The sequence below is a fragment of the Meriones unguiculatus genome (assembly GCF_030254825.1).
Source record: "Meriones unguiculatus strain TT.TT164.6M chromosome Y unlocalized genomic scaffold, Bangor_MerUng_6.1 ChrY_unordered_Scaffold_23, whole genome shotgun sequence".
NCBI lineage: Eukaryota > Metazoa > Chordata > Mammalia > Rodentia > Muridae > Meriones > Meriones unguiculatus.
The window spans coordinates 29,533,742-29,548,230 of NW_026843709.1; the positions used below are offsets into that span (position 1 = coordinate 29,533,742).

At 38.7% G+C, this 14,489-nt stretch overlaps 1 non-coding gene across 1 annotated transcript; it reads right to left on the bottom strand.

Moving 5' to 3' along the window:
• Positions 1-398: 398 nt before the first annotated feature.
• LOC132651664 (U6 spliceosomal RNA) lies at positions 399-505 on the bottom strand. The gene has a single exon (XR_009589249.1). It is a non-coding gene; the product is annotated as a U6 spliceosomal RNA (small nuclear RNA).
• Positions 506-14,489: the final 13,984 nt, after the last annotated feature.

A 14,489-nucleotide genomic window follows, 5' to 3' on the forward strand; every position in this document is an offset into this window, starting at 1 on the left:
ACTTTCTTTTCTGGACTAATTTATTGGGCGTTCTGTAGGCCTTCTGTATTCTTATTGGCCTCTCCTTAAAATCTGGAAAATTTTCTTCAAATATTTTGTTGAAAAAACTCTCTGGGTCTTGGAGGAGGGAATCTTCTTTTTCCTCTATACCTATTATTCTTAGATTCTGCCTTTTTATGTTGTCTTGAATTTCTTGGATGATCTGTGTCAAAAATTTATTAGATTTAACATTTTCTTTGAGAAATACATCAATTTATTCCATTGTATCTTCAACACCTGAGATTCTTTCTTCCAACTCTTGAATTCTATTGTTTATGCTTACCTATGTAGTTACTGTTTTCTTCCCTAAGTTCTTTCTCTCCACAATTTCCTGTATTGGAGTTTTCTTTAATTTCTCAAAGAAAAAAGAATGTTTCCCAAATTTGTGTTTCATCCTAGTGAAGGGGGCATGCTAATACTGTATGTATCATTCTGATATTAGCATATGTGATGCTAAAGCAAGCACCACATATTTCTTTCTAATGGTCATTAATAAATTCACATGTTCTTGACTTGTGAGTTTTACGTTATCACAGACACCATTATTATTTGTTAAATGCACAGATATTCCTCAGTGAATTATTTTCTATGAAAATGCTCTCTAACCAGGGCAAATATTTGAACAAAAGTGTTTAATTGGAACATTGGTAATATTTTTACACAGACCATCCAGGATGTCACGTCAGCAAACAGTCATCTTGCTGTAGTCCCCCAAAACTGAGAGCTTTTCACACAGAACCACAAATGGTAAGCAGAGAGAGGGAGACTGAAAGACTCAGAGAGAGAAAGAGCTGGAGAGACAGTTTCAGAAATAGACCAATACCAACAGAAATAAAGATTTTAAGTGACAGAGACTGAGAGACCGAGACACCATTCTCTTCTCTCAGGTCACTTTCATTGGCATCTGTACCTCAATGGACAAAAAATTACAAAATAAATCAAAAAAAGAATTGTATATTTTAATATTTTTATTAATATTACACTTTATTTATTTTTATCCCTCCATAACACCAGTCCACTCCCAATGTCACCTTCCCTCTCCCTTCTCCATGCATGCCCATTCCCAAATCCACTAATAGAAAGGACTTCCTGTCCTTACTTCTGATCCTAGTCTATCATATCACATCAAGAGTGGTTGCATATGTTTCTCTTTGGCCTGGTATGCCTGCACCCATATCAGGTGATCTAAGAGCAGGCCAATCAGTTCATGTCAGGGGCAGTCCCTGTTCCCATTATGATGGAACCCCCTTGGATACTGAATTGCCATGGGCTACATCTGTCCAGGGTTTCTAGATTATCTCCATGCATGATACTTGTTTGTAGGAAAGACTCCTTGCTCAGACTTTTGGTTCTGTTGCTGTCCTTGTGGAGCTCCTGTACTTTCCAGATCTTCCTATTCCAAATTTTCATTAGATTCCATGCACTCTGCCCAACAGTTGGCCATAAGTCTCAGTATCTGCTTTGATAATCTGCAGGGCAGAGTCTTTCAGAGGACCTCTGTGGCAGGCTTCTAACGTGTTCCTGTCTTCTTCTTCTGATGACCATTCTCTATGCCTTTCAGGATTGAGCATTTTAGCCAGAGTCCTCCCTCTTGATTACTTTCTTTAGGTGTACAGCTTCCAGTAGGTTTATCCTATATTAAATGTCTATATGAGTGAGTATATACTCAGTCTATCTTCTATCTTTCTGCTTTTGGGATAGCTCACTCAGTTTGATCCTTTCCAGTTCCCACCATTTACCTGCAAATGCCATGATTTCCTTGTTCGTTTTTTGTTGTTGTTTTGTTTTTTATTGCTGAGTAATGTTCCATTGTGTAGATTTACCACAATTTCTGTGTCCATTTTTCAGTTGTGGGGAATCTGGGTTGTTTTCAGGGTCTGGCTATTACAAATACAACATGGTTGAGCAAATGTCCTTATGGTGTATTAGAGTCTCTTTTAGATATATGCCTAGGAGTGACATAGCTGGATCTTGAAAAAGCACTCTTACTAGTTGTCTGAGAAAGCATCAGATTGATTTCCACACTGCTTGTACAATTTTACGTCCCCACCTGCACTTGAGGAGGGTTCCCCTTTGTCTACAACCTCTCCAGTACATGTTGTCACTTGAGTCTTTTATTTCTACAGTGGAATATTGAATGGCAAAGAAGCACTTAAAGAAATGTGCAATGTAATTAGCCATCAGGGAAATGCAAATTAAAAGAACCCTGATATTTCATCTTCATTATCAAAATGGTTAAAACCAAGAATTCAAATGACAGGGCGGAGCCAAGATGGCGACTAGCACACACAGTTTCTGAGCGGTGGGATACCTGAACTTCTGAGTTGGTGAATGGAAGGACCTCTAACCCAGGAAAACAATGGTGAGGCTTTCTAAACAACAGGGAACATCGCAGGAGGTGAAAACTTCGGTCTCGGTTCACCAGAGGACTTGTTTGGGGAAGGAGAGAAACGATCCTTTGATCTTGCAGCAATCCCTTCCCCCAGAACTTCTTCCTCCTCAGCACAGCGGCACAGTGAACTCATCTTTCTCAGTGCAGACCTAACTGCCTGGGGTATACAGCTGCTGAGGCGGAGCTCCAAGCCCTTTAGTGGCAGGCAAAAGCCAGCAGTATGTGTCCCGGAGTCCTAGATTCCCGTGGCGGCTGCCCCATCCTCCCAGGGCATGAATCTTCTAGACGCCATACTAGCTCCACAGGATTGCCATCCCTGATGGTATGGCCCACCCAATCCCACAGTGACAGAGAATATGCTATATACTCACCAAAACCAGGCAGAAACATCATATAACCTGGACACACCAGGCGCTGGGCCTACCAAGCTTGGAGAGCACAGTGAAGAGACCCCAGAACTTCCCAGAAAGCATTGGGACTAGCGACCCAGTCTCCAGATACAGCAGGACTTGGAGACCGAGCAGCACTGAGCTGGTGGGGCACAACAGCCTCCAGTTTAGACTAACCAGGGCCAAACCAGAGAACAGAGAGCCTGGTTACCCTATCCCTGCTGATGTGACCACCCTGAAATCTGCAGCTGCAGCAAGACCTCAGAACCTGGCAGTGACAGCAGCACAGAACTGGCAGAGCACATCAAAGAAGCAGGGCCAAACCAGAGAGCAGAGAGCCCTGGATACCACGATCTCTGCCAAGTGATCTGCCTGTAAGTGAGTGCACCCTTGAGAATCTGTAGTTCCCCAGATCGTGGGTCCTTCTAAAACAGAAGCCAGGCATCGAACCCCCTCCCACCCACATACCCACTCTTGGAAACAGAGGGGCACTAGGGACATTGAAGTTCCTTCCCTGTGGGTCTAATTGAGGAGTTAAAGCAGTTAATGCCAGAAACTGCGATGTGATTATCATTAGCGCCTGCAACATATACAGTTCAGAGCCCCTCCCACACACTCAAGGGTTCAACATTAGCCATCACTCTGTCCCTCAAGACACACATCCACGCACACTTACACACACACACACACACACATGCGCGCGCACACACACACTTTGCATTTGCCCCATTTTCGCCTGCATACTTTCCTCCCACAGGTACAGATAGTCCTCAGCACATGCTGAGAGTTCTCAGCTTCCTGAAGAACTCTCCAGACACCAGAAAGAGACAGCACCAGTCTGATCTATAGAATCCAAAAACAAACAGGGAAGGTTTCAGATAAGCCAATGGCCAGGGGTAGGCCAAAGAACACTTCCAACATAAATCAGGACATCATGACTTCACCAGCAAACCCCAAAATCGATGAATACTCCAATTCAGCAAAAGCACAGGAAAATGATTTTAAAGCCATGCTTGCCCAATTATTTGAGGCTCATAAGGAGGAAATGAACAAGTCTCTCAAAGAGCTGGCCAGTCAATTGGAGGCAAAGAAAGAAGAAATAGACAATATCCTTAAAGAAACACAGGCAAACATAGACAAACAAATAGATACACAAGTAGAGGAAAAATTAGTGGCATATAAGAAGGAAATGAAAAAAGAAATAGAGACCATCGTAGAGAGACAGGAATCCAAATTCAAACACATGAAAGAAATGGAGCAAGGCATGAAAACAGAATTAGAATCAATAAAGAAAACACAAAATGAGAAAACCCTTGAGCTGGAGAAGTTGGAGAAAAAATAAGGAACCACAAAAGTAATCATCACCAACAGAATACAAGAGATGGAAGAGAGAATCTCTGGAGCTGAAGACACACTTGCAGAAATGGATACTTCTCTCAAAGAAAAAGTAAAATCAGAAAAGTTCCAATCACAAAATATCCAAGAAATCAAGGATGCTATGAAAAGACAAAATCTAAGAATAATAGGAATTCACGAAAAAGAAGACTCCAGACTCCAAGGTCCAGAAAATATTTTCAAGAAAATCATAGAAGAAAATTTTCCCAACTTAAAGAAAGAGATGTCCATAAATATACAAGAGGCCTACAGAACTCCAAATAGACTAGACCAGAAAAGAAACACATCACGTCACATCATAGTCAAAACACTAAATCTACAGAACAAAGAAAAGATATTAAAAGCAGCAAGGGAAAAAGGCCAAGTAACATATAAAGGTAGACCTATCAGAATCTCAGTGGACTTCTCATAAGAAACTATGACAGCCAGAAGGGCCTGGGCAAGTATCATGGAGACTCTAAGAGATCACAAATGTCAACCCAGACTACTAAACCCTGCAAAGCTTTCAATCAACATAGATGGAGAAAAAAAATATTCCATGACAAAACTAAATTTACACAATATCTACACAGCAAACAAACCCTACAGAAGATATTAGAAGGAAAACTCCAATACAATGAAAACAAATTCATCCAACAAAACAGGGCATACAGATATCCCAACAAAAATGAAAAGAAAACAAGCAATGAAACAGGGTAGATCACCGACTCCATTACAAAAGGAACTAACATGCATTGGTCACTATTATCTATCAATATTAATGGATTCAAATTGCCAATAAAAAGGCACAGGTTAACAGAATGGTTGCAGAAACAGGATCCAACATTCTTTTGCATCCAATAAACACACCTCTGCAACAAAGATAAACACTACCTCAGAGTAAAGGGCTGGAAAAACGTTTTTCAAGTAAATGGTTCCAGAAAACAAGCTGGAGTAGCCATCCTAATATCTAATAAAATAGACTTTCAACCCAAGTTAATCAAAAACATGAGGACCACTATATTCTCATCAAAGGAAAAATCCACCAAGAGGACATCACAATCATATCTATGCCCCAAATACAAGAGCACCGACATTTGTAAATGAAACATTATTAAAGCTTAAATCATACATTGATCCTAATATCTTAATAGTGGGAGACTTCATCACTCCACTCTCACCAAGGGACAGATGAACTAGACAGACACCAAATAGGGAAATAAAAGCACTCACAGAATCCATAAATCAAATGGACCTAATAGACATCTACAGATCATTTCACTCAAACTCAAAAGAGTACACCTTCTTTTCAGCACCGCATGGAACCTTTTCCAAAATAAACCGTATAGTGGGTCACAAAGCAAGCCTCAACAGATACAAAAGGATTGAAATAATCCCTTGTATACTATCTGACCACCATGGACTAAAGCTAGAAATCAACAACAACAGAAACAATAAAAAGCCAACACCCACATGGAAACTGAACAACTTACTACTCGATGACAGTTGGGTTAAGGAAGAAATAAAGAAAGAAATTAAAGACTTCTTAGAATTCAATGAAAAGGAAGGCACAACATACCCAAATTTATGGGACACATTGAAAGCGTTGCTCATAGGAAAATTTATAGCACTAAGTGCCTTCAAGAAGAAATTTATAACATCACATACAAGTAACTTAATGGCCCAACTGAAAACCCTAGAAAAAAAAAGAAGCAGATACACCCAAGAGGAGCAGAAGGCTGGAAATAATCAAACTCAGGGCTGAAATCAATCAATTAGAAACAAATAAAACTATTCAAAGAATCGATGAAACAAAAAGCTGGTTCTTTGAGAAAATCAACAAAATAGACAAACCCTTAGCCAAGCTAACTAAAAAGCAGAGAGAATCTATCCAAATCAGCAAAATCAGAAATGAAAAGGGGGACATAACTACAAACACTGAAGAAATCCAAACAATCATTAGGTCATACTACAAAAGCCTATATGCCACAAAATTTGAAAATTTAAACAAAATGGACAATTTTCTTGATAGATTCCATCTACCAACATTAAGTCAAGATCAGCTAGAAAGACTGAATAGCCCTATATCCCCCAAGGAAATTGAAGCAGTCATTAACAGCCTCCCCTCCAAAAAAAAGCCCTGGGCCAGATGGTTTCAGCGCAGAATTCTACCAGACCTTCAAAGAAGTGCTGATACCAATTCTCCTCAAACTATTCCACAAAATAGAAACAGAAGGAACATTACCAAACTCATTCTATGAAGCGACAGTTACCTTGATACCCAAACCACACAAAGACCCAACAAAAAAACAGAACTTCAGACCTATCTCTCTTATGAACATTGATGCAAAAATACTCAATAAAATACTTGCAAACCGAATACAAGAACACATCAAAGATATCATCCACCATGTCCAAGTAGGCTTCATCCCAGGCATGCAAGGGTGGTTCAACATACGGAAATCCATCAATGTAATCCACCACATAAACAAACTGAAGGAGAAAAACCACATGATCATCTCCTTGGATGCTGAAAAAGCATTTGACAAAGTCCAACACCCATTCATGTTTAAAGTCTTGGAGAGATCAGGGATACAAGGCACATACCTAACGATAGTAAAGGCAATATACAGCAAGCCTATAGCTAACATCAAACTCAATGGAGAGAAACTTAAAGCAATCCCACTGAAATCAGGGACAAGACAAGGCTGCCCATTGTCCCCATATCTCTTCAACATAGTACTTGAAGTCCTAGCTAGAGCAATAAGAAAACTAAAGGAGATCAAGGGGATACAAATCAGAAAGGAAGAGGTTAAAGTGTCACTATTTGCAGATGATATGATAGTATACATGAGCGGCCCCAAAAATTCAACCAGAGAACTCCTTCAGCTGATAAACAACTTCAGCAAAGTAGCAGGATACAAAATCAACACAAAAAAATCAGAAGCCCTCCTATATACCAAAGACAAAAAGGCTGAGAAAGAAATTAGGGAAACAACACCCTTCACAATAGCCAATAATAACATAAAGTACCTTGGTGTGACTCTAACCAAGCAAGTGAAAGACCTGTTTGAGAAAAACTTCAAGTCTCTGAAGAAAGAAATCGAAGAAGATATCAGAAGACGGAAAGATCTCCCATGTTCATGGATTGGCGGGATTAACATTGTGATAATGACCATCCTGCCAAAAGCAATCTACAGATTCAATGCAAATCCCATCAAAATACCAACTCAATTTTTTACAGACCTTGAAAAAATGATTCTCAGCTTCATATGGAGAAACAAAAAACACAGAATCTCCAAAACAATCCTGTACAACAACAGAAAATCTGGAGGTATCACCATCCCTGATCTCAAGCTGTACTACAGGGCAACAGTAATAAAAACTGCATGGTATTGGCAGAGAAACAGAAATGAGGATCCATGGAACCACATAGAATACCCAGAAATAAACCCACACACCTATGAATACTCCATATTTGACAAAGAAGCCAAATTCATTCAATGGAAAAAAGACAGCATCTTCAACAAATGGTGCTGGACCAACTGGATGTCTGTATGTAGAAAAATGAAAATAGATCCATATTTATCACCCTGCACAAAACTAAAGTCAAAGTGAATCAAGAACCTCAACATAAAACCAGATACCCTAAATCAATTGGAAAAAAAAAAAGTGGGGACAGCCTAGAACTCATTAGCACAGGATACAACTTCCTGAACAGAACACCAACAGCACAGGATCTAAGAGCAACAATCATTAAATGGGACCTCATGAAACTGAAAAGTTTCTGTAAAGCAAAGGACACCGTCATCAAAACAAAATGACTGCCTACAGATTGGGAAAGAATCTTCACTGACCCTTTATCTGACAGAGGACTAATATCTAGTATATACAAAGAACTAAAGAAGCTGAAAAGCAGCCAACCTAGTAATCCAATTAAAAAATGGGGAACAGAGCTAAACAGAGAATTCTCGACAGAGGAATATCGAATGGCAGAAAAACACTTAAAGAAATGCTCATCCTCATTAGCCTTCAGGGAAATGCAAATCAAAACGGTCCTGAGATATCATCTTACACCAATAGAATGGCCAAGATGAAAAACTCAAGCAACAACACATGCTGGAGAGGTTGTGGAGAAAGGGGAACCCTCCTCCACTGCTGGTGGGAATCTAAACTGGCACAACTACTCTGGAAAGCTATCTGGCACTTTCTAAGACAATTAGGAATAGTGCTTCCCCAAGACCCAGCTATACCACTGCTAGTATGTATATATATATATATATATATATATATATATATATATATATATATATACCACTGCTAGGTATATACCCAAAGTTCATTCAAGTTCACAAAAGGGATATTTGCTCAACCATGTTTATAGCAGCTTTATTTGTAATAGCCAGAACCTGGAAACAACCCAGATTCCATCAATGGAGGAATGGGTACAGAAATTGTGGTATTTTTACACAATGGAATACTATTCAGTAATCAAAAAGGAGGAAATCATGAAATTTGCAGGCAAATGGTGGGATCTAGAAAAGATCATTCTGAGTGAAATATCCCAGAAGGAGAAAGACAAACATGGGATATACTCACTTATATAGACCTATAAGATATGATAAACATAATGAAATCTATACACCTAAAAAAAGATAAGCAATTGAGTGGACATGGGGTAAGATGATCAATCCTCGTTTACAAAGACAGATGGGATGTGCATTGAACGTATGACAGGAGTCTACTGAGCGCATCTGAAGGACTCTAACTAGCAGCGCTTTCAAAGCCAAGACTCATGACCAAACCTTTGGCAGAGTACAGGGAATCATAAGAAAGAAGAGGAGTTAGTATGATGGGGAAAGGATAGGAGCTCCACAAGGACCAAATCTATCTGGGCACAGGGTCTTTTCTGAGACTGACATTCAACCAAGGACCATGTATGGATATAACCTAGAACCTCCACTCAGATGTAGCCTGTGGTAGCTCAGTAACCAATTGGTTTCCCAAAGAGAGGGGAACAAGGACTATTTCTAACAGGAACTCAATGGCTTTTTGGCCTCCCCATCCCCGAAGGGAGGAGCAGTCCTGTTAGGCCACAGAGGAGGGCTTTGCAGCCAGTCCTGAAGATACCTGATAAAACAGGATCAGATGAATGGGGAGGAGGTCTCCCTTTATCAGTGGACTTGGAAAGGGGCACGGTGGAGATGAGGGAGGGAGGGAGGAACTGGGATGGAATGAGGGATCGGGATACGGCTGGGATAGAGTTAATAAAATATAACTGATGAAAAAATAAAAAATAAAAAACCTAAAATTAAGAAGCAAACAAGAAATAAAATTATTGTGACATAAGGAAAAGAAGAAAAAAAAAGAAATCAAATGACAACACATGCTGAAAAAGAACTCATTATGTAGCAAAGAATCATTATGTAGCCATGAATTAGTGCTTACCAAACTATCTCAGACCCTATTTAGTAATGTGACACATCTGAGCAAACAGTCCTGGCACTAACAATACATTTAGAGGGTTTGTCTGTAGTACCACAGCAGGAAACACACCTATTCTTTTGTCCTAGGTGTATAACATGAACACATCCTGTTTTATAGGATGAACCTTAGAGCAGATGATAAATGTAAAAGGAATAACTCAAAATTGCTGGACCTAAGACTTGTCAGAGATCTGATAAATGTTGCATTTCAACATGTAGAAGCTTCTTATGATAGAGTCCAACCTTTTGAGGCACAGAAAAACAAATTCATTTTTTATAGGTACAATCTATAATTTTTCCATTTAAAACAGAAGTTAGCCTAATTGTTGATACTTTAACCGTATTTACTGATGGTTCATTATCTGGTGATGCTTTTTATGCTTATAAAAGGAAAACAGTATACTTTTAAGTGTCTAACACATCTGCACAAATAGAAGAGTTATCTGTAGTATTAGCTGTATTTCAAAGTTTTAATAAGCAGTGTTTGAACATTTTTACAGGTAGTGCATATATATCTCAGTTTTTGCCTAGGTTACAGAGTTCAGGTCAAGTTCAGACATCACTTGCTGAAATTTCAGTTTTACAAATTCAAAATTTGATACAAAAAAACCTTTCCCTTTTTTTATAGACCATTTGAGGGCTCATTCTAATTTGCCAGGATCCCTGTCTAAAGGAAATGAATTGGCAGATAAAGTCACCAAAGTTGATTGTTCATAGTTAAAAAGAGCCCAGGATGCTCATGATATGCATTATCTTAATAGTCAAACCTTGAGACTTAAATATGGATTGACTAAGGAACAGGCCCCTAGTATAATCAAGGATTGCAGTATTGTCCTCAATTTCAGCCTATTCCTCATTTGGAAATGAATCCTAAAGGACTGATTCCAAACCAGATTTGGCAAAAGGATCTTAATCATATTCCTGAATTTAAACAACTAAAATATGTACATGTTTTCATAGATTCATACTATGGATTTAATTTTGCCATTCCTTAACCAGGAATAGCTGCAAAGTATGTTATTGCTCCTTGTTTACAAACTTTTAATGTTCTAGGAGTTCCTAAGCAATTTAAAACTGACAATTGAACAGGATATACTAGCAAAACATTTAAAAGGTTTTTTAAACAGTTTCTTTCTCATATAACTAAAATACCTTACAACCCTCAAGGACAAGCATGCCCAATAAACAATTAAGATTTATTTCCAAAGGAAAAAAGAAAAAAAAAAAAAACACCGAGAAGTAGAAGCTACTCCCCTGGAAAAATAAGAATCATCTTAATCATGCTCATTTCATTTGGAATTTTTAAAATTTGGATAAGCATGGTAAATCTGCAGTACGTAGATTTTGGCATACAAAAACCAAGAAAACTTTTGCTAAAATAAAATGGAGAGATCCTTTAAGAATTCAATGTCATGGACCAAAACCTGTACTCATATGGAGATGAGGATCTGTCTTTTTTTTTTTTTGCAGGGTATTGATGCAGTTCGATGGTTACTGGAATGTCTGGTGAGAAAAGTGGATGAGGAGCTTTCTCCTAACAATGATAATAATGTCAAAGAAGACCCCTCTGGTCAAGATGACTGTTTATTGCATGTACATTACTAATCTTCATCTAATACATTGATTTTCCTGAGATGATGCAAATGTCTTTGTTTATATCATCAACACTTGGCTGATGTTTTCCTGCTTTTGAAAGAACACAAGTAAAACTGACTCTCAAAATATCAGGAATAGGAAGAGGTCATCCTCTTTGCTGTACCAGAGGGAATATTCATCAGGACTGCTTACCAGTCACCTCTCTCCAGGTCATAGGTCAGAATGCATACTACTCTAAAATTGGGGTGGCAGCTCATGCCTCCCTTTGCAGCCAGGTAAACTGGAATATTGGAGGGATATTATTTCCCCTTCCTATGGGAGTTAAGAATGACAGTCTTACATCTCCAATGAGTTACCCACCCTGAGAAAAAGGGGATCAATGCATTTGTCCTTAACTGATGGTTACTTGGACAAGATACATAGTAGAAATGCCAACCATCTACTTCTGGGATAGTGACCCTGCATTTATAGTCATGGACTGGACTGTTCTATCGTTAAGGGTATTAAGAACTTAGCTTCATGTAAAGACAGTCAAAATTCCTTTGTTTTAGAAAAAGCAGTTAGTGGTGGACGTGGAGGACTTCAAATAAAAATTAGCAAAGCTATGTATGGAAATTGGGTGCTTCATTGGGATATACTGGCATTCTCTCTGGGAATGCAAGTAGATTTGCTACATTCATCAAGTATACTTCTGTTTTGGCATGTGTTAATTCTCTTTATTTACTGCTACTTGGAAACACTGTATTAAGACATTTTAACAACGATACCTATTCAATTGAATGCATATATTACAACCTTACTAATTGTGTTGGTGCTGATAATAATGTTCTTTCAGTATTAATTGTTAAGCAACCTGCTTTTGTTATGATTCCTGTAAGGGTATCTGATCATGGTATTATGAAACAGAATTTAATTGGACTCAGGTTCAGAATCCCCTTCCTGATATTTGGTGTAGCAAAAATTTCTCATTGGACATGAGAAATAAGATCCATGACCTAGACTTCGCCAAGAAACCTAGGATAGAATTTTCCAATACAGCCTGAAATATATTAAGGAGCTTTCTGACCTTTGACTCTGTGCTTAAGTGGGGACTGACACTTGCTGGCTTGGTGGGTATGGGTTTTTGGGCCTTTGCCTGTGTTCATTTTGTGTTATAGATCCTTCCTCAACAACTTCAATGCATGCAAGTGCAGTTGTATGAATTTAAATTAAAGATCTCATACAACCCCATTTGATATGGAGGTAAGTCAATGATGTGTAAGAGTAAATTTGTGTTTTTCAACTAAGTCAAAGGCTTGTAAAAATTGCATCCAAGAGCTTGATGACAAGTGAGAAAAAATGCATATTTCGCCAACCAAAGACAGGCTCTCCATAAAACAAAGAAGGAGGATTCGAAGGAGTCTGGTAATTGGAATTCTGCGTCCTGGCCTTGCCAGATTCTGGTTTAATCTAAATTACATGTCTTCGAGACTGTCCATGGCAGTCTCTTCAAGTGGGCTGTTCTGAGCCTGAGAAGTAGATAGCAAGCTCCCTGCAACCTTGAGAACCAGACAGAAAAAAAAAATTGTGTAATCTTGAGTGAATTCCTGGATTCCTTGTTATGAGGCACTGAGGTGTTACTTCTGTTAAAAAAAAAAAAATACTGGTACCCTTTCCTTTATGAGTGATGTTTGCATGTTCGGTAAACGGAGACATGAACAGGAATATGTCTTGTATCCATTCTTCCAGTCTCTTTCCCACCATTTACACTCCCTCTTTCAGGTGGACCCTGTTATTCTAGACTGCAGGAATGTAAGGTTAAGTTCTCTTCCCTGCTTTTAAGGACTCAATCCACCAGGGAATCCCAGACCATGCCAGCCTATTATATCAGTAAGAATGTGAAGGTATGCTTAGTCAGTTTGTCACCAACCACTCAGTTCAAAGCCAAAGCTAGGAAATTTCAGATCCAAGACAATACTAGGAAAACATTTTGTCATTTAGTACAGTCCCCTTAATCATACATCACTTCGAGCCTTCCCTAGTTAGGAAGCTGTCCAATTAAATAAATATTAAAGTTTCATTTTCTACCTGAGATTATCACAGAGGTAAACAGAAGTAAGGGGAGGGATCTGGATAAATGGATGAGGATAAAAGCTTGTCAGGTTTCACAAGAAAGAGTTCAGTGTTCACAGAATCGGAGATACTGGACACTGAGGAAAGCTTGTTTACCCACCTCCATGGAAACATCAAGATTCTCTCTGGCACTGATTGGTTGAGAGGCAGAATGATGTGATAAAACAGGTAAAAGCCAGTAAGAGTTTCAGGAGCCAGTTATTGAAAGGGCCAAGTGGACAGCCTGCTTGAGAGAAAGGCTGAGATGCCCTACATGCCTCAATCTGGGAAGCTGATCGAATGCAACTCGGAGATGACAGTTACTTTGTCCAATACTCTTAGTTCAGGAAAAGTGTCACATAATTCTTTCAAGTGGTCACTAATAAAGTCACGCATCCTTGACATGTGACTTTCCCATTGTCACAGATTTCATTACTATTAGTTAAATAAACAAATATGTCATCAGTCAGTAAACTACTTACTGTGAAAATGTTACCTGACCAAGGCAAATTTCTGAACAAAAAACATTTGATTGGGACCTTGCTTATATTTTTACAGAGACCATCCATGATGTCACTTAATCAAGCATTCAGCTCTTTGAAGTCCTTCAGCACAACTCAGAGATTTTCATACTAAAACACAAGCAGCAGGCTAAGATAGGGAGATTGAGAGAGAGAAAGAGAGAAAGTTCTAGAGTGACTGATTCAGAAATAGAGAGCTTCAATGGGATATTGCATTTCAAATCACCAGGAACTGTAAGAAGATGGAAGGACTACTAGACTAAGAGATCACAATTATCCAGATAGTTTGCCATTCAATACATTGATTAAAGTCTCAGAAACTTCCAAGTTCTAAAGAACAGGACTGACAATCTCCTTTGTGGGAACATGTGTAATATTTCCATAACATGGTAGTTTTCAGCTAAGAAAATGGTATCATGATATTTTTCAAGCAAATGGATGGAACAAGGGAAAATCATTCTGGGTGAAGAAAATAAATGTAGAAATACAAATATGGTATGTATTCATTTATTAGGATGTCTCCATAGAGTCGGGGATAAAGTTCCAATAGGCCATGGTTGTGACCAAACCCTTCTTCCACTATGGGAGTTGATGGCAGTTA